Raw genomic sequence first — 25,939 nt, 5'->3', positions numbered from 1 at the left:
AGAGCTGCAGTGAACATTGTGGTATATGACTCTTTTTGAATTATGGTTTTCTCAGGGCATATGCCCAGTAGTGGGATTGCTGGGTCATATGGTAGTTCTATTTTTAGTTTTTTTAAGCAACCTCCATACTGTTCTCCATAGTGGCTGTATCAATTTACATTCCCACCAACAGTGCAAGAGGGCTCCCTTTTCTCCACACCCTCTCCAGCATTTACTGTTTGTAGGTTTTTGGATGATGGCCACTGCCTCATTCACTACTTAAAGTGTGAAAGTACATACCACCAGGCACAAGGTATTCTTTATTTTTACCAATTAGATCTTATACTGCCTGATAACAATTTTTTTAAATGTTACAAAAACCATACCAGCAGTATGCTGGATTTGGCTCCCTCTGGCTCATGAGAGTCATGGGGCACATTTCTTCCCAATTCTGTGTTCAGTGACTTCACATTGGTAGTTTGAAATTGATCATGTCAGGAGTATTTACGCAATGAAAATCAGCAAACTTTACAAATCTGGGCCCTTGAGCTCCCTCCCCCGGCTGGTTGTTAAATATTTACCAGAGCACCACTAATCAAAAGACTTTCATCCAAATCTTCAAAAGCATCTTTTTATAATTATAACATTAATCTTCTCCCTTTGCTCTTATATACGTTGCAGAGTTGAGTTTTCATCTATTGACTTTTGAAATATCATTGTCATGTGTTTTATACTTCAATGACTTCTTACTGTTATGAAATAAAACTCATCAAATTCCCTTTCGCCCTTATTTACTTATAGCCTTTCCTTTTTGTCCCTTTTGAAAATTTCAGTTTCAATGGGTAGTTGTGCCAAGAACTATCGCATTTAAGTAGTTTGAGCGCTTGTCTATGGACATGCTTCTTTTCATGACAGAACTTTAATTGAATATCCTGAATATAATTGAACTGCAAGGAAAGATATATAGGTAATCATGTAGAGAAGGCAATGAGCCAGAGTATTGTCTAATTCCCAATTTTATGACCATGGTTCATGTATAATTCAAAATATTTCCTAACTGAGAGTCTAAGAAGTATGAAGTGAGTAGTCTTTCTGAATTATGAGAAGAAATAAGTTAATGAATTACCTGAAATCAGGATTATGTACTAATACCTAGCCTATGGTCAACGAGTACATAAAGGAGAGTCATATTATTTGGGGGAAAATAAGAGAAAATTTTAATATCCCAAGCAATAAGAGCTGATGGAAGATCTATCGCAGATAGAGAGTTCATTATATACACATCTGGCCATGTGCTTCTTAAAATTAATAATTCCCATGCAAAGTTATTACTTATCCTTCTTCACATAGTATATAAACTGCGTCAAAAGCCACAACTCAAGAAATAGATTTACAAGATTTCATACTATTCCTCACACATTTGAGTTCATACTGAAATAACTTATAAATCAGTAAAGAGGGAAATGACTGAGCTATTGTTAAGAAACTAGTGATACCTGACATATTCCCAGCCAAAATTTTAGGAATTTCTCTTTGAGATAGTATGACTCGATCTGATTTGAAATCTTCGAGAATGGAGATTTAACAATTTAAATTTTGCCTTATTCAAAAAAGCTGTTTTTGTGGGAGTAAGTAAAAATAAAGCTGGCAGATGCAACCTGTCACACCATAAATGTGGGTCAAAGAGTAGCAGCAAAAGAAAGTTTGGGTGAGAATGGAAGGTATTATTCCTACGCTTTCTGCCTGCTTGGAGCCCTGAGGAGCGTCCTAATATCCAGAAACGTGTGATCTGGTCAAGCGTGGACTGGGCACTGCTGAAGTTTTTTTGTGGCAAGGACAGTAACACCAAATGAAACGAAAGACAACATTTTGATGAAAGAAGTTTCTTTGGGGAATACTTGTGCCCTTCACTTTCCATCAGAAAACACAATCTTGGAAATGATAAGGAATTTAATTAAAGAATGACCGATACCAATTTCTAACAGAATAGATGTCAACTCTCTTTGGCTATAATTCCAAAAAGAGTAAATAAATCAAGAAATTACCAATCAATGTCAAAAGACAATGACAAAATAGAAAGGAATTGACAAAACAGAACAGAAAAAACACTGAAAACTGTTTGGTCCAGGTAAAATGAAACCTGATATTTATAGCAGCTATTAAAATATTAAGCAAACTCACCTATTAAAAGGGAAAAATATCCAGACTGAGTATCCAGATTAGGTAAAAATAAAAGCTAATAACATTTTGCTTATAAGAAAAATCCAAATATAAAATGACTCAAGCCAACAAACATTAGGCAAACCTAAAGAAAGGAAGTACAATAAGGCTAATATAAGACAAGATGAATTCAATTTAAAAAATGATAAATTTCACATAGGAAAACTAGATGATCATATATCTTTAAGTGACCAATAATCAAACACCACAATATACAAATAACCGTATGTTGGATATCCAATGGGAAATAGACAAATATGATTATAGAATGAGACTTTAATGGATCTCTATAAATCAATAATAGATCAATCATATAAAATAACATAAGAATGTAGATTGATGAACATAATGATGAATTTTAGTGTTATACACAGCACATAATTCACTGTTTTTCAACTGTGCAGTATATTTTACAGAAATTAAACATATGTAGACCAAAAAGAAAACCTTACTAAAGCACCTCAAATAAAAATCATGCTGGCTACATTTTCTGGCCACAATATAATAATAAAAATAATCATCAACTGAAAATATTTAAATACAAAACCCCAAACCCTGTCATTTATAACAGCTTCTTCAAAATAAATGTTAAATCAAAGAGGAACATTAGAATTCATTGGTACACTATTTGGTTTGTACTATTGAGAATGATATACAGTAATTCTAATGGAACAGCTCTATAAATATAATTATATAGTTTTGTTTGGCTTAAAATATGAAATAGACAAAATTTTAGATTCAGAATGTGTTATTGTCCATTTTAAATGGCCAACAGAATAAACTAAAAATCTATTCATATTAACAAGAATTAAGCAAACTAAAGACAAGGGAATAAAAATAAATGACTTTTCTGTGAACTAGCCATAATCACAAGGAGATGTAATAAGAAATAATTAGCACTCATATTAATATTCCATAACATGAAATATCAAGGAAAAACCCAAATAAGAATGTGTGGAACCCATAAGAAGTCAATTATAAAACTTTATTGACAAACATGAAATAAGTACTAAATAAATCAAGAGATATCATATTCCTCCACGGGAAATCCAGTCAGGCCTTTCACATTAATTTTTACTCAAAATGTTATTCCAATACAAATCTTAACTTTTTTGATATCTTACAAAATTATCCATGTTCACTGAGAGGTAACAAACAGGAAAGAATAAACAAAATTTTGGAGAAGAGTGATTTTAAAAACCCTTGCCCTACAGTTGTTAAAAATGTTACAAAATTTATAATAACTTAAAGTAGTGCAAATATGCTGCAACTATTAAGAGAGAAAAATTAAGTAGCACTGATCACTGCAAACAGAAGCACCTAGTAGTTGATAAATTTAATATTTCATACTTGTGAGGACAGAACAACTTTTCAAGGCATGGTATTATGACAATAGGCTAACTCTTCAGGATAAAGATCAAGACAGCAATTCATCACACATGATATTAAACATAAATTACAGCTTGATCAAAAGGCTACATATAAAATGAATAAGATCATTAAAATTGGAAAATATGAACAAATATCCAACTGATCTTGGGATGGAAAGTTGTAAGCTTACCTCTGGTTTCATGAAAGGAAAACCAAAGTAAAAAAAGAAATCAAAATGTTTAATCACATAAAATTTAAACTTATATGCCATCACAAGTTCAAAGACTATGCCATCACAAGTTCAAAGACATTAACAAAGTGGGAAAATTTGCAACATATGACAAAGCTTTGTAAAACATAAACATGTCTATGGTAATATGAGCAAAAAGCATTGGCAGATAATTCAAAAAGGAGAAATTTGAATGACCACAAAATTTAAAAAATTATATTCAACCTTATAGGTAATCAAATGAAAAATATATAAATATTAATAAGAAGTGAGATATATAATTTTGGCTATCAATTCCACAAAAATTTTTAAAATTTGATATAAGGCTTAATTCCTGTGAGAATGTTGTGATAGAATTATGGAGATTTTTATTCTTTAAATATTTTATATATACATGTTTCCAACAATGAGGAAAATGTTATTAGAATAAAATCACATTTTTATATTTGTAAATATCTGTAAAGTGAGTAATATGGAAGAAAATACTTTTTAGTTTTAAGTGCAAATTTTGCAATTCATTTTTGTTTTAAGCCTAACAATGAAAATGGTAAAATTCATCTTAAAACTGAATCCAGAGGAGGATGCAGTTTTTTCTCAAATATTTTATGGTTGAAGGGCAACATATTCTATAGTTGGAAGAAGACTGGACCGAGTTGAAATGTGGATTTGTGCCCCTTAGTTCCATCACTTATAAGCCCCTGTCTATAGGACAAACCATTGGGAATCACTTTCCTCTTCCACAACATGGGCATAATCATTCCTGTCCAAATGTGAAGATGAAATGTAGTAATACACTGGAATGCAGCTGTGAAAACTATCAAAAAGTTTGTTCTCAAGCCATTATGATTGTACTCATGGAATTATGTATAGTTCAATTTTGTTAATCATTCTTCTATTTCCTTACTCAATTTGTATCCAGGGCAGGGTATTTCTTCTATTTCTCATTTAGTGAGGTCCCATAACACTTTTGTATGCTACAGATAATCATAAATTTATTCACTCAGAAAACTCTTACCTCCCTACTGTTTCACTATGAAGCCTACATATCTGTATCTTACATCAAATCAGATGTTTTTCTGAATGAATGTTCCAACATGTGACACCGGTTTTAATGTAACCTTCTTAGTCACTGCAGAATTACTGTCCATCTACAATTTTACATTGATGTGGTGTATTTATGTACTTTTTAAAAAGTGCAACACTCTTTACAGCTTTTCTCCACTTCGGTCCTGAAGTAGCAATGATGTTCAATGAAAGACTGCAAATACTTTTAGTGAAAGGGCATATTTGGGAGGATATGGATAGAAAGGAAACTTACATAGATTTGAGCTAAATCTTGGTAAACTTATTAAGGACAAAAATGAAGTTTGTCAGGATTTTAACCTTTCATTTGAAAGCCCTTTCCAGGATTATGACTATGAAGGGAAGAATATTAGTTTCTCTCTTCTGATACCTTCTAGGATTGATGATGCCCGATTGAACCTAATCAGGGAACAGGAGAAAAGATCTACAGTTGAATTTGACAGAAAATGGTTCTTTGAGCATTTGAAATCCAAGTTCCTTTTCTCAAAACAGAAAGGCTCCAAATCATACAGTCTAGTCTTTAGTTATGAAAGGCAAGAAAAGAGAGTTCCAGTGCTTTTATTTCAACTAGAAATATAAAGATTGAAGGGTCTTTGCCTTGTCAAGCACAGCTGCCAAGATTCTAAAGGAAAGCTAAAAGATGTCTTGAATTGTTAGTGCTGTGTTGCAGTGGCTGCACTGGATAATTTGCAGACAGAATGTTGAAATGACCACTTTCCAAATCTGGAACTCATTGTTTCAAGCACTATTTAATAAGAAGCTATGAAAATATGCAACTGACATATACATTGTTACTTGTACCACATTACCAGGTCATCCTTGCTTGTAAGATGAGCCAAATAGTCTTTTCCTGAAATGATCTTAGCTATTAATGAAGCAGTCAGGAATCTTGCTTGCTATGGTAATTAGAAAACAAAATCATATTTGTATACTTTAAAAAATATCACAAATGCCTCAAAAAGCAAAGTACTGTAAGGCAAAAACATAATTATAAAATTAGGGCTTTTGATGGCTAGCGATTTGCATATAACCTTGACTGATTTAACATATATACTGGTTTCTACTTATATAAAACAACTATCTCAAAAAAGATTTTAGTCCATTAATTCTCACTATGAGTATGTTAATACACTGATATATATTAATTCATAAGTGGATAAATAACACAAAAAGAGATGAAAGATTCAAGTTAAACTGGAGCCAAAACCTCTGTATCTTGGATAAGGTTGAAAGTTAAGCATTTGCAAAAGATGAATGAGTATCAATAACTCTTGATTTAATTGAGATATTTTTGTTCAATATTAGTTGACATTGTCTTAAAATAGATGAAAAGACTGATATAAGGAAAATGTAACCACATATTGTCCATGTTAAAAAAGAACAGAAATGACTACAGCAATGTCAATTCATATTGCATAAAAATTAAGGTAGTTGAACACTCAAGTGGGTTATTGAGTGAGGTTATATAATTTTCTTCCCTTGAGATTTTATTATATAAGAAAAATAGCCATCTGGAGATTATGGAGTACAGAAGATTATGTTAAGAAACTTCTCTGAGTTTTTCTGCCTTTTAATTTTATGAGACAAGTTGAAAGAGTGAAATGCCATAAAGAAAGCCACTGCTGAATAGAGAAAAAGAAGTTTTTGAAGTGATTTTTAGAAAATCACTCCAATCCAAGGGTATTTGTGAAGAGTTTGATGTCACAGCTCTTACAGGTACTCTTACCCCAGGAAACACGAGTCAGAGAAGTTTCCCTTTGGTGCCTCTTGTACCAAGTACTATGATTCATTCAGTCTGGAGAAACAGACTAAAAAGACTCAACTCTTGCTTCCAAGGACTCACTGGTCTAATGGAGAGAAGATATATGTAAATAAATAAAATACAAACAGCATGGTGACTATAGCATGGAAACTAGCAAAAGGGCCATAACTAGTGTACAAGAGTGGGTTATTTTTTGGCTAAGAAAGGGGTCTGGAAAGGAAAACAAATAAACCTGCATTTGGTCAAATGACTAAGAATTTGGCAGGTGGAAGGAAGAATATTCAGAGCTAAGTGGCAAACAGAGAAGAAAACCACATGTATCAGATTAAGTGTGAGTTGTACCCTATTGCCGAAGCACAGCTGCAGGTGGGCAACTTGGAGTGGCAGGAAGTAAACAGGAGCAGAAATACAGAAAGGAGGCTGGGAGAGTGAGGTACGTGGCTTGGCTTGTTCCCAGAAGGAAAAGGGGAGTCACTAAAGGGATAGAACTAATCTCTAAAATTAATTACAGAGTGAGAGTGTGGCACAAATGATTCATGGAGGCAAGGCTAGGTCCAGGGAGATGAGGTTGAAGGTTTTAAAAGAATACAGGCCAGGGCTTCCCTGGTGGCGCAGTGGTTAAGAATCCTCCTGCCAATGCAGGGGACACGGGTTAGAGGCCCTGGTCCGGGAAGATCCCACATGCCGCGGAGCAACTAAGCCCGTGCGCCACAACTACTGAGCCTGTGCTCTAGAGCCCACGAGCCACAACTACTGAAGCCTGCGCCCCTAGAGCCCGTGCTCCGCAACAAGAGAAGCCACCGCGATGAGAAGCCCGCGCACCACAAGGAAGAGTAGCCCCCACTCGCCGCAACTAGAGAAAGCCGCACACAGCGACAAAGAACCAAAGCAGCTGAAAATAAATAAATTTATTAAAAAAAAAAAAAAAAAAAAGAGAATCCAGGCCAGGCATGTTGAGTTAAATTAAGTTAATGGATGATCAGGAAAGTAGATTCAAGAGACCCATCAGACTGACTGAATTCAGCTGGGTATGGAGAAAAACTTTTTTAAAGAACCTGGGAGGTACTCTGATGGGATGTGGATTATAACAGGCTTAAACAGGGGAGAAAGAAGATGAATTTAATTATGAACCTGTTGACTGTGCCTGGGGGTCATTTATCTGTCCATATGGTGATCTCTACGGTCTGTAGCTTAATGGGGAGGTTTGGGCTCGATATGCAGAAGACAGGGGAATTTTCCCAAGTGCAAGTCCCACTGGTGACACTCGACATGGCTTTACTTGTTCTAAGTCATGGCGTTAAATAACACTGTGTCACATAGGGAGGAATCGATTCCCTTTTCAATTTTCTTTCCCTTTGGATTAACCCTTAGACAGAGTTTCAGTTTAGTGAAAATTTGTTTTTAACTTTTGCTATCTCCCTTATACGCCTCAGGCTCAAGGCTCTTAGCTGGCAATAAATATCTGATTAAAATTTAATAACATCACATTTTTTGCTATATTACTTTTTAATATTGTCTCTTACATGTAGCAGTAATATTGAGTTTTCCACTAAATACAGTGATAAGAATTTTATTTTTGTTTTAAAATGTGATTCAATTTAAAGAGAAATTATGTAAAGAAGAAATAACGTGATGTGAAGGTATAGAAAAAATCATGAAGGTAGTATGTATTGTTAGGACTTGGATACAGCAAAAGAGGACTGTTAATGGGCAATATTAGAACTGAGATTCATCTTCACATTTGGGAAAACTAGGAACCATCATGTCATTTGGAGGCAACTGAAACCACAGTAGCTAATGAAATTATTTTATAAGAAGGTCCAGGAAGAATTCCTTATTCCCATGGATGGGCTTCAGTGAGTCTGTTAATTGACAAAAATTATCTGCAAACATTTGTACTTATGTTCATTTTTTTTCTAGAAGCTGGCTGAGTAAAGGAGGAGTGAATAGGAGACTAGATATAGGGGGTGCTCAGGATCATGAGAGGCCTTTCTGTTTGCTTGTTTTAAGTATGGGAATGATATGATCTCAATAATATACTTAAATGATGAAGTCATTAAAGAAGAGGTTAAAGTTGCAAGTGATACAAAGAATGGTTTATGAAGCCAGGTTCAGATTGGAGTGGGACAGTTGTGGGATCCAGAGCAGAGAGGGAGGTCAGCTGGACTACAGAATTGGAAGGAAGGGGAGCAAGTGAGTAGATACATACACAGGAGTTAGAAGTGGTGAGGGAGCTTCATTCCTGGGAGTCTCTGTATTCGCAGGAAAGAATTATCCTAAGAGTGAAGGGGGCAGAGACAGAGTTAATTTTGAGAAGGGTAGCAAGCTGTGCTCCAGCTGCTGAAGAGAACTACAGAGGATGCCCACCCCCCAAAAAAGGTTAAAAAATAGATATGATGAGAGGTTGAGTGTCCAAATGACACTGGAACTAAGACTACAGCAGTATCAATTAGAATAGTTTATATCAATGTCCCAGGCAGCGCTTTAGGAATGTAGGAGGCTGACCAGAGGACTGATCCAGATCTGGGGGTCTGTGCGAAAAGGTCCTTTTCCCGGTCATGTTAGTACCATCCTTGACTAGTTTCTGGAATTCCATCTCTACCAGTTATTAAGGGGTTTTGCTCCCATAGTTGTCTTCTTTTTTAAAAACCAATGTTTTCTTCTGTCTAGTTCATTCTCATTTGTCTAATTCCAACATTAAAGCTTCCATATTAAGAACAAATCTCTTATTTTATACAGAGCATTCACCTCCTCACTTCCCATTATTACTTCTTTTATCATTATTATTTTAAATTACAAATACTTTTTCAGTTATGTATAGATTTTATTTAATATTTTAAATAGCTAATCTATGTGTGCATAACTCAAAGTATTAAAGTCTATATAAGACTTAATCTCCCTCCCAATATTGTACCCTACCATTCACTTTCCCTCCCTGTAGGTAACCACTGTAATCCATTTTTTTGGTATATACTTTCATAAATAGGCTCATTTTTTGTTCCTTAATAAATGATAGCTCATCATGCACACTGCATTGCAATTTTTTCTCCTTAATATACTTTGAAGATCTTTTCATATTAGTATACAAAATGCTGCCTTAATATTTTCAGCAGCTAGATAATATTCCATTGAATGGATGTACATGGTTTATTTTACTTGTTTTCTACTTACAAGTATTTATTGTTTTCAACTGTTTACTAATATAAAAAACTTCAGGGAATAGGTGTGAACATATATTATTTTTCCAATGTTAAAATATATCTGTAAGATAAATTCCTAGGATTGGAATCACTAGGTCACCAATCTTTAGTCAATCCTTATTGGTCAATCTTTTGTCACCACCATTTCAAGGGAAATAGCTCTTAACAAGGTCAGATAAAATTCCAAGGTAATTCTTTGTCCTCACATAATTTAACTCTTCCATAGCATTGGACGTAGCTAATCATCACTTCCTCCTTCTTAAATACTTTCTTCTCGCGTCTTCCATGATATTATGCCTTTCTGGATTTCCCCCGATTTCACTGATTGCTACTTCTGAGTTTCCTTTTCTGGCTCCTGTTCTTTTCAGTGTCCATATTTTGAGCTGTCTGATCCTTCTCAGTCTGATTCTTTAAATACATTCTCTCCTTAAATCATTTTGTAAAGTCCTATTGTTTTAAATACCATTTATGCACTGATGCCTGCACCTGAATATCTAATAGGCTGCTCAAAACTTAACTGCTTCTCCTTAGTTTTCCCATATCAGTTGGTGACAACTGCTTTCTTCCAGTTACTCTGGTCATAAATCTAGACATGAGCCTTGATTTCTTTCCTTCTGTCAGCAACCACATCTAATCCATCACCAAGTCTTGGCACCTTTACCTCCAAATATATCCAGAATCCTGCCACTTCTCATCATTTCCACGGCTATCACTCTGGTTAAAGGCTAGGCTAAGAAATTCTAGTAGCCTCTTAACAGCCTCCTGGCTTCCCCTCTTGTCTTTCAGGAGATGATCTTGACACAATAGCAAGAGGATTCTGGTAAAACAGTTTCCCACTAGAAATTCTTTAATGGCTTCCCATTGTACAGAGAAGAAGAGATACTCCACACCATGGGCTAACAGGCCACATATTACTTCTGAGAGAAGGAAACACCACCGGGGAACTGAAGAAGTTCCCAGGTCAGTACAGTCATTCCTCTTTAATACTGGTGTGGACTCATTGATATGATCTTTGCCTATTTATGTTCATTCCTAGGCTCTAAAACATTTCTCTTTATACTTTTGCAAGTGGAAGTAGTAATTTCTGTAACAGATGCCAATTCCAAGTTTCCCTACTGCACTTCATGGGTCTTCACTTTTAGAACAGAAATTAGTATTTCTCGCCTGTCTAGTTTAAGGCAAGGGAGTGGAAAGCAAGGTTTCCCACTGTGGGGCACAGGACCATGACTCTATATCAGATCACTACAGAAGCCTCCCTAGGGGTCTCAGGACTCCATCACCTAAGGATTATTAGTGTTTTTTGTTCATAGCAATCAGGAAGCAACATACCGCATCTTGTTTACATTGCCTCAAACAGCATCCTTCCCACCTCTTAAACTAATATTGAAAAAAGAGAACCCTGCCATGGCCTTTCAAATCTTACCATGTCCATGTTGTTTTATATTAGCCATTTATTACTAATATACCAGAAAGTACTCTTCAAAAATCTTTGAAATAATTTCAATATTAGCTAATAAAATTCAAAAGGGCCACATTTACTAGATTAGAAAATTCAAAATATCACTCCTCTCATTTGGAATCAAGTATTAAGTTATAATTGTGCAAGTCTTTGAAAAGAGACATGCACCCAATTTTAAATTAAAAATTTCTTAAGAAGTATGGGGTGTGTTGTATTATTTTTATTAGCATCTTTATGTAAGTCTTCATAAGAACAATATACCTAAAAACTTTATAAAAGTAGCTCAGTCATATATTTATGTATTTAAAACAATGAAAAACCTTCCTTTACAAATGTGCTACAATTACTCAATCCCAGCCATCTATAAAACTTGCCTAATGAGGTAAAGAGGCAAAACCTGCATTATTCTTTAAATCTTCATTCCAACAGAGAACTTTATATATTGTTAAGAGAGAACAACCCCTTGATACACTTGAAGCTCATCAGCTTTGTAATAAACCTCAGTGGGTGAAGCTTGACAAATGATTCACACTGACTAAAGGAGGTGTGGGAAAATGTACTAAAATTTTTTGGACAAAATAAGTAAAATAAGTTATTTTTCATATCTGGGAACCCCTAAGCTAATACAGGTAAGTATAATATTTGTTCTACAAACATCTGAATTTAATGAACAATCTATCCAAAGCATAGAGAACCACTTCTGTTGGGAAACACTGAATAACTACTTTCCTTATCAAGACACACCTTGTCACAGATTGGAATGGGGTGGAGAGGCACAAGAACTACACTTTCCTGGGAGGAGACACAAAGTGATAATACTTGAACCTGCTTATGATTCTGAAGAGGGAGAAAGGGAAAGAGAAGGAGGAACAGCGTCTGCGAGCCCAGAGAGATGGCACAGTCTTCCTTAGGTTTGCTTTGGCTGTTGACACTCCCACTCCCTCAGTGAAAGCCAGCTCAGAGTCTAGACCACCTCCCCCAACTAAGACACAGACATTGGGGCAACTCAAACTTAAAAGGTCATTAGCTTGTTGATCAACAAATCAAATTTCAAAGACTTGTATGTAAATGGAACCAGGAGAAACCCATTTTGAATGGGTTCCATTTTACTGGCTTTTGGTATAGCACACCCCCTAAAATTTAATCAAACTGCAATGATAACAAAGATATTCCAGAAAAATGGAGGGGAGGGGCAGGTGACGCTCCCTGCTTATGTCATCTTAAATGCTCACTTAACAATCAGCTTCACTATATTACAGTCGTCAAGGTGCCTGGGAAGTACTTTACATGCAGAAAAAGAAGTCTTCTCAAGGTTTCTTCCAAAGGGCGTGGCAGCGCGTCTTCTGTTCCCGCCCAGTGCCTTATGAGGGGCCACCTCTTTCACGCAAATGGAAATAACCCAAAACCCAACTCCAGCATTTGAGGCACCCAAAATGCTAATCTCCATATGTGTCCTTCCTCCTCCTCTCCTCAATTTTATTCCTTAATTTTCTGGGCACACAGATGCGGCTCTCCCAGCTCCCTTAGGAACAGGAACCTTGAGGATGAACCCTCACTCCAATCCCCTTTTCTTCTTTGCTCAACCACCCCTCGAAATTACAGGGCGCCTTCCTTCGACGGTCAGGACGCACAGCAGCCCAGGCACTTTGCCAGCGCGAGGTGGAAGCTCTCTCCTGCCCTTTTACCTCAGGGGTTCGTACCCTCGGGAAATCAAGTTAGAAAACTGCTTTTCTTTTTCCGATCTACGCCTCCGCCTGGCTCCTCACCTTTCTCTAATCCCTTTCCCCACAGTCCTCCCCAGATCCCACCGAGGGATGGAGTCAAGACTCTCCTGTGCTTCCAGGGCTGGATTCTGTCCTGAGCCCCTTCTCTCCCCACCACAGCAGCTCCTCAAGGCGTGAGCGCCGGCAGCCTACCCCCGAAGTAGGGTGTCGCCGGCTCGGACCGCCACCCCTCGCCCTAGAGACGGGGCCGGACCCCTGCCTCCCAGCCTGGACCACCTGCTCCGCCTTGAGCCACGCCTGCTTCCCGCAACTTCAGCCCCGGGGAGCAGAGGTTACAGACGAAGTGCGAAAGGGCGGTTCTGGAATTCCAGAGCTGCAAGTTCGCCCCCAGAGAAGTGCAGGAAAGGAATTCGGCCCCAGCCCCGCAGGGCTTCCCGGCCCTCCTGCCCACTGCAGGCGCTGCCCGGGGCTCCCCCGCGCCCCTTCCCCACCTGTGCGCCTGCTGCGGGCACCGCGCGCTCTCCCTTGCTGGGCGCGGAGCCGCACACTCACCGCGAGCACTCCCCGCAGCGGTCCGCAGCAGGAAACGTGGCTCCCCGGCCCGGGGGCGAACGGGCGGGCGGGCAGGCGCTGCGGTGCTGGGCGCCGGCCGCCGCCGGGTGGAGAGCAGCGCGTCCTGGCTGCTCTCGGGGCCGCGGAATTGGCTGCGCGCTGCGAGACGCGGACGTCGCTCCCGGGCGGGTCCGAAGCGCAGGCGGGCAGACGCTCCGGGCTCCCTACCACCCCGACCACTCCTCTCTTCTTGCCCTCATCCCTTCCTTCAACACCCCTTTCTCATCTTGCTTCCCTCACTTTTCTTCCTACTCCCTCCTCTCTCCCTCCCCTTCCACTGAAGCGTGGAGAAGGGAGGGGGAGGGAAAAAGTCCTGTCTCTTCAACTTGAGTGATACCTTGATTATCTGTTCATGGAATCTGGAAATGACGTGAACAACCTTTCTAAAAGCATCTAAAATGTTATAAAAACGACTTCAGTCTCCTTTTCCTTTTCTTCTTTACGTCTTCTTCCCAGTGGTTCTTTTTATCGGGTTGCGTGGCTAGAGGTCAGATACGGAAAGCGAAGAGGGAGTAATAGGGAGCGGTCCTTGGAAGTGGGACTGAAACCCAGTTACTGAGAGGGCCCAGAGATCTCTTTATCCACAACTTCATGAAGCAGGCATTTCCTGAAAAATAACTGAGGTTAGGGGCGAGAGGAGAAGGGAGATAGGCAGGGTAATGCGGCCAGGGTTTAGTTAGTTAAGGCTTTATTCCAAGCTATCTGTAGTGGTTTACTCCCTAGATGCATTAGAATACATCTCTAGTGTGTGTTTTTTTTTCTTTTTTCAATATATTTATTTATTTATTTTTGGCTGCGTTGCGTCTTCGCTGCTGCGCGCGGGCTTTCTCTAGATGCGGCTAGTGGGGGCTACTCTTCGTTGTGGTTCGTGGGCTTCTCATTGTGTTGGCTTCTCTTGTTGCAGAGCACGGGCTCTTCACTGCGGTGCGCCAGCTTCAATAGTTGTGGCACGCGGGCTCTAGAGTGCAGGCTCAGTAGTTGTGGCACGCAGGCTTTGTTGCTCCGCGGCACGTGGGATCTTCCCGGACCAGGGATCGAACCCGTGTCACCTACATTGGCAGGCGGATTCTTAACCGTTGCACCACCAGGGTAGCATCTCTAGTGTTTTGACCTGGATTTGACCTTGAGAAAATACTTGACCTTCCTGTTCCTGGCCTTAAATCTCTTTTTTAAACCAATGTTTTTATAGCTCAGTAGACTGACCCCCTTCAGCTGCAGCCTACCAGAACTCCAAAGACCTGCTTTGACTGACCCTAGACACTTGAGTGCTTCTTGGTAGTGTAACAGAGCAGTGCACTATGGGGCCTTCCTGGGACAGACTCTCCCATGTCCTCCACCTGCCTCTTGTCTGTAGAAAAACTTTAGCCCCCTAGGCCTTCCTTGAGTTCCAAAGACTAAATTTAATTGGAGAAGTGAGAAAATGCAGAAAGAAAGGAAAACAGTCAAGCAAAGCAAAGTAATAATAATTTAGCCATTAAACAAAGTTTCGGACCTTTAGTTCCTCCTCAAGGCTATAGATAATATTCTGAGCCATATCCTTTGAGCTGTCTGGCAGATATTGAAACCCTCACCAGGTGGAAGAAGTTAATTATATGCTGCACACAAGCAGGTAGACCCCAGACGAATTGGAACCAGAAGGTTGGTGATGTTGACTCCTGATTACCTCACCACCAACCAATCAGAAGAAAGTCCATGAGCTGATCACAGCACCCCACAACCCCTGCCTTCACCCTGTCTTTATGGAAAATCATCCTGTCTTTAGGAAAGATCACCCTGATTTCCCTGGTGATCTAGTGGTTAGGACTTGGCGCTTTCACTGCTGTGGCCCCAGGTTCAATCCCTGGTCAGGGAACTAAGATCCTGCAAGCTGCAAGGCATGGCAAAAAAAAAAAAAAGAAAAATAAGTAAAAAACCTTTCCCTGAAAGCCATCTAGGTGTTTGGGTCTCTTGAGCATTAGCTGTCTGGACTCCTTACTTGGTACCCTGCAATAAATGCTGCACTTTCCCTCACCACAACCCAGTGTAGTAGATTGGCTTTACTGCACGTGTGTGCATGGATCCAAATTTGGTTCTAACAGAAGGTGGCAGTTTTCCAGCACTGGAACAGGTCTCCAATGCTGAGACGGTGGGACAGATATTTTGTACAGAGCACACATGGACTCACCCAGAACTGAGTTTACCCTGAGTTTGACTGTCCTAGGTCCTTTTCCCAGAAAGGAACTCCTGTCATTGAAAGCTCCTTTCTGCTCTATCACCTCACAAAACTTTCTGCCATCGAAAGATGATCTTCTATAAATCTTTCTTATAGACTAAACTTGTATTTTCCAGCCCATCTTTCTTCTGTTGGTGAGCTCATCCTTGTTCTCTGGCATCATATATTTAAATGAGATCCTGTATATAAAATACTAAATATAATGCTTGGCATTTAGTATTCAAGAACTGTTAGCTGAACTATTATGGGTAATGACTTTGGATTATCATTAGCATTTACTTCATGTTTTTGTTCTCCCACATAATTCTTAAACCTCGATTCCCTGTGCCATGATTTGCACGGTTCCAGCCCTTATCTCTTATAAATATCTGACTATGTGGTTAAGGCTACACATTTAGGAAAGCATAGTGAAAATAATCCCAGAGGAAGTCAAGATTTATAACTTTCTTAATAGAACACAGTAATTTCCCTAGAAGATATGACATTGACCACCATGATTTTACACTTGTTCCCAGAGTAATTTGTAACAAATCTTGTAGATGACAGCCATGGAGAGAGTTGAAGTTTATACCACCTCAAAAAACAGATTAGGAATGTATCTACCCTCTACACAGAGGGATGTTTCCAGATGCCATGTTTGGACTTGTGCAATTGGAGCTAATAATTCTATAGTACATCTGGGAGAGTAGAATATATTAAGTGAAGATGTGTGAAAGATCTCACTTATGATGTGAAGGGGTTGTAAGTTTTCAGATGCTTCTGCTATTGTTACTGCAGCAAACAAATTTGCTTAGGTATCAGTGCTGAAAATGCACCTTGCATGATGCAACACGACATTGTGTACTCCATTTGCTATTCAGTACACAGATACTTAACCCAGCAGTTACGACAGAGTCACAGCATTCAGCCAGGGCTACTCTGAGTAAGCAGAGGATGAGTAACTAGGCTGCTTCTTTTGAAATCTTACTACATTTTGAAAGCCTGATTCTCAGAGAGAAAGAGGCCAGATTCTCAGTCAGTTTTTAAGTTCACAGATTTTAAGTTGTTTTGAATGAATTAAGCCATCACAGACAAGTTCTTTCAAAAGCTTAGATGAAAGATCCAGAAAGTGTCAGTGCTTAAAGGTCTAGTTTATTTTTAATCTTAAATATGCAGGGATATTTATATGTATTAATATACAAGACACTAATAGTCTATTTCTTGATCTTTTGCCAGAAAGGCATTTTCATTAAATTGAAGTATTTTGATAATAACATTGATCTTAGTGAAGACAAAGTTGAAGTTCTCTTGTTTCTTTCAATTAAACTGACTGCACTAAGATAATTGTAAAAGTCAGGTGCAAAATTAACAAAAAAGCTGGGAAGTTGTAAAAGAATGTAAGTAATGTAGAAGGACACAAGTAGTGCAGACCTAAATAATGAAACCTTTCCTTAATGGCTATGTTTTCCTTGAGTTATTTGGCTAACTACAGAAGATTAACCTGACCTCATCAACCTCACAAGTAAGATCCACTGACTCATTCCATGACATTAAAATGTCACTTTTTAAGAGCATTATTTTAAGTACCTTTTTTTTTTACTTTGGAAAAAATACTTCAGAGTAAAATGAAAACTCATAATGCAAATTAAATCAATAAAATAAGTCACCTCTCCCTAAGTTTATGGGGAAGCACTTGACTTTTTTGTAATCATTTGGATTGACTTTATTCATTCATTAAATTCATCAGATGACTGCTAAGTTCTTTTGGAAGAAAGTCAAATAGAAAGGTCTGAAGAGGTTGAATAAATATAATTTAATAACTCCATAATATGTGGAGGAAGACTGGATTGGGAAATAATCCCTGTTATAAAGTAACGATTATTTCCTTGTAGGTAGAAGATATGCCTAGGCTAGTCTCTAGAGAATACTATCATAACTAAAATACCAACAGAAAAATTGGTTTCCTAATTTAGATACGTTCTTCTATATAAATCATTAAAATTCCCATTCTAGCTAGCTAAATCCATGAGTTATTTCCAAACATGTGCAAAATGATGGAGTGGATAGACCACTTAACTACAATGTTCCAGGTCTGTCACTATGGGATTGTGAAATGGGCCACAGTTAGTTCATCTCTAAAATTGTATTGAAGAATAGTGAACAAAATACACACACTTAAATGATTTTCTTATCTGTTGCCATATTGTTCTTTGTTCCCACAACTGAAAGAATGGCAGCATGGTTTTTTGCACACTATAATGTGTAATATAGCTGAGCAAAAATGTTGAAGAATATGTGATGTGTAAAACTGGTAGTTACTAAGTTTACTATGATGGTATGAAAGGAAAATAACAGTTGATCAAATTCAGTTAAAGAGATATTAACAACATTAAACTACTATATAATCAAACTCTAGCTAAAAACTTGAGTTATCTCAAGAGATAATCAATCCCGATAAGTTCATGTTTCTTAATAATTTAGATGTTATTTTGTTTGTGTTTTACCTACAGCCGTTGTTTCTATTAGTCTTAATATTTTCAGTACAATTTCACAATTTCTCATTTATTCTGTATTTGGTAAGGCAACAGGAAAATTGCAGTTATCTTTTTGCATTCATGAGAAAACTAGGCATAAAGATCATCAAGGAGCTTTGCATTAGAATTCAACTAACGACTCTTAATTTCATCTAGCCATTAACCAGTTTGGTGACTTAAAAGAAAGTATCTAATTTCTTCAAATTTCATCCTCCTAAAATTTCATATGGGAATAATGCCAAATCTTTCTCCAGCAGTTACTCTGAGTATATTGGGGTATATATTATATGAACTTCCATAGAGAGGGTAAACAAATACACAATATAAGATCAAATTTATGTGAAGAAAGTTAGAAAGGAAATCAGAACAAAACCATCAGGTTTTGACACAATAATGTATCATCAAGTTTGCTAACCATTTGATCAGAATCTTGTCAACACATACAAGCTACATTTTAAAGTAAAGATATTTCATAGAAATGCAATTTGCAACTAAACAACTTCAGAACATCCAGATAGGGTGCATTGCATGCCTTTGTACCAGTGAGTACTCAAGCAATTGTAGTATCAAATGGGAACATAAAAAAAGTCAGTATGTACTTAAGATAAACAGGTCTTTGGTTTTTGCCCTATGTCGTGTGGTTATTTCTACATAGATGTAGTTATAGAGATAATGTCAATGAAAAGAAGGATGCTTTTGAAAAATCAACTTAAGACCCTATACCTGGATCACTGCCAGTTCTTAATAATATGTAAAACAGGCTGTAGTTAATGGAAATTTACTAGGATAAAATAGTAGACTCCAAGTATTATAATGGAACAAAATTATCCCAAAACATTAATATTTAAAAGATTGATTAATATGTGTCCTTGATGGAGAACAAATTGTGATTATTTACAAAATGATATGTTTATTATATCTTTATACATATGTTTCTACTTATGAATGTGAAATGAGACTAACAGCTTAGTAAAGCTTTTGATAAATTATTATTGCTTAATTAAGTGCAATTCCCACAGGAATTTTTTTTAAAAATAAATTTATTTATTTAATTAATTTATTTTTGGCTGTGTTGGGTCTTTGTTACTGCGCAGGGGCTTTCTCTAGTTGCGGCGAGGTGGGGCTACTCTTCCTCGCGGTGCGTGGGCTTCTCATTGTGGTGGCTTCTCTTGGAGCATGGGCTCTAGGGGCGCGGGCTTCAGTAGTTGTGGCACACAGGCTCAGTAGTTGTGGATCACTGGCTCTAGAGTGCAGGCTCAGTAGTGGTGGCACACGGGCTTAGTTGCTCCACGGCATGTGCGATCTTCCCGGACCAGGGCTCGAACCCATGTCCTCTGCATTGGCAGGCGGATTCTTAAGCACTGCGCCACCAGGGAAGTCCCTGCCACAGGATTTTAATACAATTTGTCCAAAGCTCCATGCCAATTCTGTAACCATTTAAAGTGCCATCATAGTCAGAGTCCAAAGTTGAAAACAGAGAGCACAGTGCAGTGCTTGATTAATTTGAGTAGGCCCACTATTTTAAGAGGAGTCCTACTGAGCACATTGGATGAAGTTGACAGTTTCTTTGAAATAGGGTTCACCCATAAAGTTTTCAGTTTTCAAAGAGAAAACAGTTTCTCAACATTTTTTAATTATAAATTTTTCCTTATATTACTTAAGCACATATTTACACATGTAATAGGATTGGTGGGTTTGTTTTAAAGTATAACTTAATGATACTTCCAGAAGCATACTCTCCCAAACATTTAACTATTGTTCTTATATGATACCTCACACTGTGTTCATCCTATTATTTAATCATTTATCACATTTTGTTGTAATTATGTTCAGGTCTGTGTATTTCTCTTCTCTTTTCTTCTTTGAGCTACTTCAAGAAGAAACTGTTTTATTCATCTTTTCTTACCCTTGGTAATTTGCTTCATGCCTAGAAATTGGAAGATGCTCAGTAATTTTTTAAACATATGCATGAAAAATATATTAGGTACATATCTTTAACTTCTATATTAAATAAAACCTATTAATTTCTGTCTTTCAAAAATGGTATTTATTAAATTATTCCATGTCTTTTACAGTGTCATCTGATGATGCTGTATAAAATACCCCTCCTTTCTCTTCCCTCACTGTTACTCTCTGCTTTTCATGTTGGAGGTATCTTCAAATGTCTGGTGTTCTTTGGATGTTCATTAACATTTACAAGCGGGGTACAGAAGCTGTGTGTGCCAAGTTGTACCTACCTAAGAGTGGGCTGCATTAAAATTGATGGGTCAGTGAACTGCAGATTCCTTGAAATGTATCTATTATCTGGGACTGTTCAATTACTACAGAGAAGAATCTTCCAGTCTCTTTTCTGGAGGCATTCTGGGAGTAGTACGGGATAAGGTAACCAAGGATTCCACTCTTTATTATGCAAAATTTCACTTAATCTTTCTATGCTGTGCCTCTGTGCCTGGTGTTTTCTGTGCAGAAAATCTCTGGTGCAATTTTCCTAGAGAATAAATCTCCAGTCTTTTTCATGGGGTGAGGATAGAGAAATTACTGCCTGGCTACAATGCATAGTCACAGGACCTAGCCATAGTTTTCCATTATACACACAAGACTTCTAACCAGCACACCTGTTTTCAGCTCTGTGCTACACTCAGCACTTAAGATGCCTTGTGCCAGTGCCGAGCCTCTCATGGGTGTAGTGGGGCCAGCTACCACTCACCTATCTGCTTTCAGTTTTCCCATCTCCTAGTAAAATATGGAAATCTCATGTCTGCTCTCCTGTTGTTTCATTCCTTGTGGCTTAATGCCATTGTATTTTTAAACTACCATTTTAGCAGCGGTGTTATGGATAAATGCACAAATACATGTTTACCTAATCTTTCAAAGTTGAAGGAGGAGCTCTGTAAAATAGATACATGTTTGGCCCTAATTATTATACATTATTATGTACTATGCTATGTTACAATATGATATTAACAACATACAAAATTTATATGTCATTTTTCCTTTTCTATGTTGTTGTCAAAACTGAAACTGTCCATTTAAGTTGACAGAATAATAATAATAATAATAATAATAATGAAGAATTATTTGCCCTCAGTTGCATATGTATACTTTTCTTGCTCTTTCCCTTCTTTTTGAGACTCCAATTTCTATTAGTCTCCTATTTTCTATACATATAGCTCTGTTTTCCTTTTACTTTAATTTTCTTTTCTAAGTGGTGATACCACAGTGAGAGGGTTATGTTATTGTGTAATAACATACTGTTGGGCTTCAGGTCAGCTATTTATGCTTATCGTTTTTCCTTACGTTTTCTTCTATATAATTAAAAATATTTACTATTCTATAGCTGTTTGATATAAATGAAATAAAAAGATTTTTTTAGCTACCTGTTGTAGAATCTAGAGACAAAACTTTATTAAGTAACAAAATTTGGATTATCCTGTTGGCAAAACTTTCAGTAGAATATGGCAAATTGGTAGTAATCGTCACTGAATGATAATGATTTTTACTATTACTTCTACTAACAGCTACCATTTTTTGAGTCCAACACCATGTCGGGCACAAGTACCTCACATGTATTGTGAGACTAAGAGAAATATATCAGTGTCGCTATTTCACAAATAGAGAAAGCCTCAGAGCTTAGGAAAGCTAAATAACTTTTATAGGGTTAACCAGCTAGTAAGTGGCATATATTGGATTGAATTCATGTTATGACCAATTCCAAAGTATGCTTTTCCTCCCAAAACACCATTAATAAAAAACAGTTGTGTATATTGATTTTAATTTTAAAATCAAATGTATTATTAATAGTAGTTGTGTGGTCCTGTATAGTATGTATTTTAAAGTTTGAGTTTGTGTTTTTATAAAATCTCTAGGATAAGCCTACCAACTCCAATTCTAGCCTGTACCTTGTTATTCAGCCCTGTCCCTAGGCCTATTCTCTCCTTTCTACCCTTTCCCTGCTTCTTTGCTCTTTCACTAACAATCTTATACCCTAGTTTTATAGACTTTTTTGTTTAACAGCTTTCTTGAGATGCAATTCATATTCCATAAAATTCACCCATTTAAAGTTTACAATATTCAGTTTTTAGTATATTTAGAGTTGTGCAACAGCTATTATAATCAATCTTAGAACGTATTTTATCATCCCCCAAAGAAACCCCATGCCCATTAGCACTCACTCCCCTTTCCCCCCACCCCATCCCCTTGTCCTAGGTAACCACTAATCTACTTTCTAGCTCTATAGATTTGCCTATTCTAGACATTTAATGTAAATGGAACATACGTAGTCTTTTGTGACTGGCTTCTTTCACTTAGCATGTTTTCAAGGTTCATCCAGGTTACAGCATATATCAGTACTTCATTCCTTTTGACTGTAGAATTAAATATACCACATTTTATCTATTCATCAGGTGAAGGACATTTGGGTTGTTTCTAGTTTTTGACTTTTATGAATAATAATGCCATGCACTAATGTATAAGTTTTTGCATAGTCATGTGTTTACTTCATTTCTCTGTACCTAGGAGTAGAATTGCTGGTCATATGGTAATTCTGTATTTAACTTTTTCAGGAACTGGCAGATTGTTTTTCTAAGTGTCTGCAGCATTTACATTCAATACAATGGTTCCAATTTCTCCATATCCTTGTCAACCCTTGTGATTATCTGTCTTTTTGATTATAGCCATTCTACTGGGTGTGACATGGGACCTCACTAGGGTTTTGATTTGAGTTTTCCTAGTAACTAATGGTGCTGAGCATATTTTCATGTGCTTATTGGCCATTTGTATATTTTTGGATAAGTATCCATTTGTATCCTTTGCCCACTTTTAATTGCATTATTTGTTCTTTTATAATTGAGTTGTAAGAGTTTTTATGTATTTTAGATACAAGTTCCTTATTTGATATATTATCTCCAAATTTTTTCTCCCATTCTATTTTTTTTTTTAACTTTCTTGCTTGGTGTTCTGTGAAGTTTTAAATTTTGATAAAATTTAAATTACCTATTTTTTCTTTTGTCTCTTGTGCTGTTGGTGTCATATCTAAGAAGACCTTATTTAATCCATGATCATTAAGACTTACTTTTTTATTTTCTTCTAAGAGTTTTAGCTCTTAAAAAAATGCCATAGTCACATTTCAGTTCAAGTATCTTATGACTTTCGTAGGGGAGAGATTTCTTGGATTTGAAACTTGCCACCACAACTTATTACCTACTTATACTTGGGGTATTTATTCAATTTCTTTTATTTCTCGGTGTTTGTCTCTATACAGTGGAGACAGAATTTCCTCCCACTGTACAGATTTAATGTAATTAATTATTACATTAATTATTATATAAGGGAGAAATTAGTTAAGTCATATAAAGAGCCTAGTATATGGTATATAGAAAACATCTGGTATATAACAAAATTCCAGTTAAATATTAGGCATTATATTTGTTGCTTTAAAAAATCCGGACTCCAGAGAACTCCTTGTCCAACACCATTTTGGTATTGTTTTTGCTTTTTTACATACCATACACTCTTTTATTTATTATCAGGATTATTTGTCCAATTAAAATTTCACTTCTTAGAGCTCCCTAACTTTCATTTGCTGCTTTAATCCCTCTCAGAGGTTCATGTCATAAACTTCCTTCTGTTATTTTTGATAAATTCTTTCAAATATGCCTATCTAAATCTGGAGGATATGTAAAATCTATCCCAGTGTTTCTTAAACTTTAAAATGTGCTTAGACTTATTATGGTGATCACTTTGTAGTGTGTACAAAGATTGAATTATTATGTTGCAAACTAATATAATGTTATGTACCAATTTTAACTCAATTAAAAATGCACAGGAATCATTTGGGGATCTTGTTAAAATGTAGATTTTGATTCAGTCAGTTCTGCATAGGGTTTGAGACCATGAATTCCTACTAAGCACTAAGCATGGCAAAGTTGCTGTTGGTCGCAGGACCACATTTTGTGTAACAAGGGGATCCTTTTCCTCAGTGATTAACACTCACTCTTGCACTTTCTCATTCATCCATAAAATATTTATTGAGGACCAGCTCTTTGCCAGTCATTGCACAAGTGACTGGAATGCAATGGTGAATAGAGTCTGAGGAATCGGAAATTAGTCCAATAATTTAAAAATATAAGTAAAATTACAACCGGAAACAGTGTGTCTCTTCTAGGACAGTTTGTTTTTTCAACATTTTTAATTTTATTTTATTTTTATTTTTTAATTGAAGTATAGTAGACCTATATTACTATATTAGTTTCGGGTATACAATATAATGATTTGACATTTGTATCATTACAAATTGATCACTACAATAATATACTATCTGTCACTGTGCAAGTCATTATAATACTGCTGACTATATTTCTTATGCTGTACATTACATCACCATGACTTATCTACTTGGTAATGGGAAGTTTCAACCTTTAATCCCTTTCCCTATTTTGCTCAAGCCCCATCCCCCTCCTCTGCGGCAACCACCAGTTTGTTCTCTGTATCTATGAGTCTGTTTCTGTTTTGTTTGTTCATTTGCTTTGCTTTTTGGATTCCACATATAAGTGAAATCATACAATATTTGTATTCCTCTGACTTATTTCACTTAGCATAATGCCCTATAAGTCCACCCATGTTGTTGAAAATGGCAAGATTTCATTTTTTATGGCTGAGTAATGTTCCACTATATATACGTTCCACATCTTCTTATCCATTCACCCATCAATGGACACTTAGTTTGCTTCCATATTTTGGCTATTGTAAATAATGCTGCAATGAACATTTGTGGACATGGTGTTTTAATTTTCTTTGGATAAATATCCAGAAGTGGAATTGCTGGATTGTATGGTAGTTCTATTTTTAAATTTTTGAGGAACCTCAATATATTTTCATAGTGGCTGCACCAATTTACATTCCCACCAACAATGTAGGAAGGTTCCCTTTTTCTCCACATCCTCGACAACACTTGTTATTTGTTGTCTTTTTGGTAATATCCATCCTAACAGGTGTGAGGTGATATCTCATTGTGGTTTTGATTTGCATTTCCCTGCAAATATCTTCTCCATTCAGTAGGGTGCCTTTTCTTTTTGTTGATGGTTCTTTTTGCTGTACAAAAGCTTTTTGATTGATGTAGTCTCATTTGTTTATTTTTGTTTTGTTGCCCTTACCTGACGAGACAGATCCAAAACAATATTGCTAGAACCAGTGTCAAAGAGTGTACTGTCTACGTTTTCTTTTAGGTGTTTAATGGGTTAAGTTCTTACATTTAACTCTTTAATCCACTTTGAATTTACTTTTGTATATGGTGTAAGAAAAAAGTCCAGTTTCATCATTTTGCATGTAGCTGTCCAGTTTTCTCAACACCATTTATTGGATAGACCGTTTTTTCCCATGGTAAATTCTTGGCTTCTTTGTCATAAATTAATTGACCATATTAAAGTGGGTTTATTTCTGGGCTTTCTATTCAGTTCCATTGATCTGTGTGTCTGTTTTTGTGCCAGTGCACACTGGTTTGATTACTATAGCTTTGTGGTATAATTTGAAATAAAAGGGCACGATACCTCTAGCTTTGTTCTTCATTCTCAGAACTGC

At 36.9% G+C, this 25,939-nt stretch overlaps 1 protein-coding gene across 5 annotated transcripts in view; it reads right to left on the bottom strand.

Moving 5' to 3' along the window:
• HTR1F (5-hydroxytryptamine receptor 1F) overlaps positions 1 to 25,939 on the bottom strand; it is a 279,529-nt gene that overhangs the window by 146,243 nt on the left and 107,347 nt on the right. Inside the window, exon 1 of one of the 5 annotated variants that reach the window (XM_082392442.1) lies at positions 13,580 to 13,618. The exons of the other annotated variants lie outside the window; for them this stretch is intronic. The gene's annotated coding sequence lies outside the window, so the exon portion shown is untranslated. Of the gene's footprint in view, positions 1 to 13,579; positions 13,619 to 25,939 lie in introns of those variants that run through there. 5 annotated transcript variants of the gene reach the window in all.

Source organism: Balaenoptera borealis, assembly GCF_965194805.1.
Source record: "Balaenoptera borealis genome assembly, chromosome: 5".
NCBI classification, from domain to species: Eukaryota; Metazoa; Chordata; class Mammalia; order Artiodactyla; family Balaenopteridae; genus Balaenoptera; species Balaenoptera borealis.
Note: the sequence above shows the minus strand (reverse complement) of the source record. Positions and strands in the feature narration are given on the sequence as shown.